The sequence below is a fragment of the Pteropus alecto genome, unplaced genomic scaffold (genome assembly GCF_000325575.1).
Source record: "Pteropus alecto unplaced genomic scaffold, ASM32557v1 scaffold106, whole genome shotgun sequence".
NCBI lineage: Eukaryota > Metazoa > Chordata > Mammalia > Chiroptera > Pteropodidae > Pteropus > Pteropus alecto.
The window spans coordinates 9,851,620-9,854,561 of record NW_006442103.1 but is presented as its reverse complement, the minus strand read 5'-3'; the positions used below and the strand labels follow the sequence as shown (position 1 = coordinate 9,854,561).

Below are 2,942 nucleotides of genomic sequence, written 5' to 3'. Positions count from 1 at the left end.
TCCCTTCTTCTTCCCAAAGCGCCAAATGAATTCCTAGATCATAAAATCTCCTAATTACTGCCGTGCTGGCCTGTGCTGGGGAGTTCCCACAGCCACACATTTCCACACCTCTTCTATCTCTGTCTTATTAGCTCAGGCAAGAGGGAACTACTGGCTGAGAAACAGCTGGGGTCTTCTCAGCTCGTTTACTTGGTTAATAAGCAGAAGGCCTAATTCAGCATAGAGGAATCCGGGGACTTCTGCTTTTTTTAAGATTTATTTATTGGGGTGACATTGGTTAATAAAATTATGTAGGTATCAAGTGTGCATTTCAATGATACGTCATGTGCATATTGCATTGTGTGTTCTGCTTTTGACCGGCGTGGCCAGGAGAAATTGGGGGAGGAGCTGTTGAAAACATGCCAATTTCCAGGAGCTTGCATATCGGATCTAGCAAATTGCAAGTTACCTGTTAGAAAGTGCATTCCACACAAGGACCTTTCTCTGCCTGTCAAATATTTGCTCAACCTGACACCCTAGCTCCAGGTTCTATCACAGATGGTCCAGCTGTTTACACAATGAACAACTGCTAAGGTAGTTTTAATAAATGATTAACCCAAATGCTGAGACAGACTTCGCTTTTCTAGTTCAAGTTTCATGGTGGTATTTAAGTTGGGTATTAGTCAAGTTTGAGAGATCCGCCAAGATGTTTGGTGAGAAAGTGAAAAATGATTCCTGTAGGATTGGCCTTGGTCAAAACTCTAAGCATGTAAAGTTTATGTTGGGGGCTCCAACTCCTCTTCCTGCACCTTCCGCCTCCTTTTAGTGTTCTCCCTGTCTCCGGGAGTACAATGTTCTCACTCTGATCCATTTTATGAAAGGAAAACATTTCCTCTGAGGAGTGAGGTACCTAATGAATGCATGCCCCGCCCCCCTCCCCTCAGATACCACCTCAGACTCTGAGCAAATCCCTTAACCTCTCTGAGCTGTTCTTTATTCATTCATAAACGGAGCAGTCACTCCTGTACTGTGCTCTGAGTAATAAATGAGATAATATTTTGTAAGTTGTAAAGTACTATACAAGTGACATATTATTATTGTTATCTATGCCAAGAGTATTTTCATATTAGAAGAAGACTGCTGGGACAGGCCTTAATGTAGATGAATTAATAAAATTGCTATGTGCCAGGCACTGTTCTAAATCTTTTACCTGTATTATTTAATCCACACAGTAACACTATGAGGTAGAAATGATTGTTGTCCTTCCCATCTTATGGATCAGGAAACTGAAGCACAGACAAGGAACTTGCCCAAGGTGGCACAGCTAGTAAGTGGTGGAGCAGGGATTTGAACCATAGTAATTTAGGTGTGGAGTCCATGTTCTTAAATCCCATGCTATCCTATTAAGGAATGAATCCCTAATATTAAATGTAACACAAAAGAATTAATCCTAATAATCAAATTTTAGGTGTCAATGAGAAAGATGCTTTCGTTCAAGCCTTTGTCCTTAACATCTCCACCCCTAATGGCTCCGCCTCAGTCTAGGTCCTGGACACCAGCATGGGTAGCTGATGCGAAATGTCCCAACTGGGGCCTCTGCCTCCAGCCAGTTGTTCCTTTCCTTGTCCATTTTCCAAATGAGAACCAGAGTGATCTTTCAAAAGCTCAAGCCAGATCAAGTCCATCTTAAAATTCTTTAATGGCCTCCACTGCTGAAAAGATCAAATCCCAGTTTTTGAGCAGTGGCACAGAAGGACTGATCCAAAATCTGCTCCCTGCCATCTCAGCTTTGGGTGTGACTTCTTTCCAAGTAAGCTCCAGCCATGCTAGCTACTCAAAGTTCCCTGAGCCTTCTGGACCTTGGCTCACACTTCTTCTAGGACATTCTGCCCCCATCAAATTACCAACTCATCTTTCAAGACTCAGCTTATCTCTCAAGACCACAGCTAATGAAGCCTTTCCTCTCTCCCTAGAGAAGACTGACTGCTTCCCTTCTTTGCCTCCACTGCATGCCATACTCAGTGCTCCTATCCCAGAACCTCCTGCACCGTGAAGTTACTACCCTCAGGTATTTCCACCTTTTCCACTTTTCAACATAAACTGGAAGGCAGGCACCAGCTCTAACCCTAGCACCAGGTTCAAGCCCTGGCACCTAGCAGGCACGGGAACTTATTTGTAAATGGATGGTTGAATGGTCACAGAGTCTCCTGTCACTCCCTTCATGCACATTCTATCAAAGGGACTCATCAGACTGTATTTTCCCAGCTTCCCACTGACCCTGTATTCTGGAAGAGTCAAGTCAAAAAGACATTGTGACTCTTTTTGTACCCCTCGCTGGTGAGATGGTCAGCAAGCTGACTGTAATAAACACTCACTCCCCAGTCAAAGGGGTGGACTGAGAAATCAGTGGCAGAAGCAGAACAGACTCTAAGAATTCAGACTCCCAACCTAACACTTTCCTAACAGCTTTCTGGATAAAAATCAGTTTACACAGAGTTGATCAGAATACTCTAGGCAGTTTTGTTTTGTTTTGTTTTGTTTTTTAAGAACCACCTTGCGATTCAAATGCTTGTACAAGGGTTGGGCTGGAAAGGGAGCTAGAGACTTAGACTAACAAAGGCTGCCATTGATGAAGTGGGGAAGAAGAATAAGAAATTCAAGTGGAAAAACAGGAATTTAGACTTATAGATAAGAACTTCCCTCAAGATCTAAACATTCCTGTTTTTGCTGAAAACTGCACTCATTTGGCAAGATCTGTATAGATAAATAGGATTTTTGTTTTAGAAATAGTGTAAAAATAAGCAGTTCACAAGGTCGATGGCTGGTCTTGGCTAAGCAAACATACTGTAGCACCTGTGTGACGGGTGGGTGTGCTCTGTAGGGATACAGGGGTCTGCTTGAGAGAGGGCCTTGAGTGGACTTGTGTATGGGTCTGTGTGACAAAGGAAAATGGAATAGTTATG

At 43.1% G+C, this 2,942-nt stretch overlaps 2 protein-coding genes across 5 annotated transcripts in view; one reads left to right on the top strand and one right to left on the bottom strand.

Annotated features, from left to right (window-relative positions):
* The window catches only part of CUNH1orf194 (chromosome unknown C1orf194 homolog), a 72,049-nt gene that overhangs the window by 24,531 nt on the left and 44,576 nt on the right, over nucleotides 1-2,942 (top strand). The window lies entirely within an intron of this gene.
* KIAA1324 (KIAA1324 ortholog) overlaps nucleotides 1-2,942 on the bottom strand; it is a 59,608-nt gene that overhangs the window by 18,733 nt on the left and 37,933 nt on the right. The gene's annotated exons all lie outside the window — the stretch shown is intronic.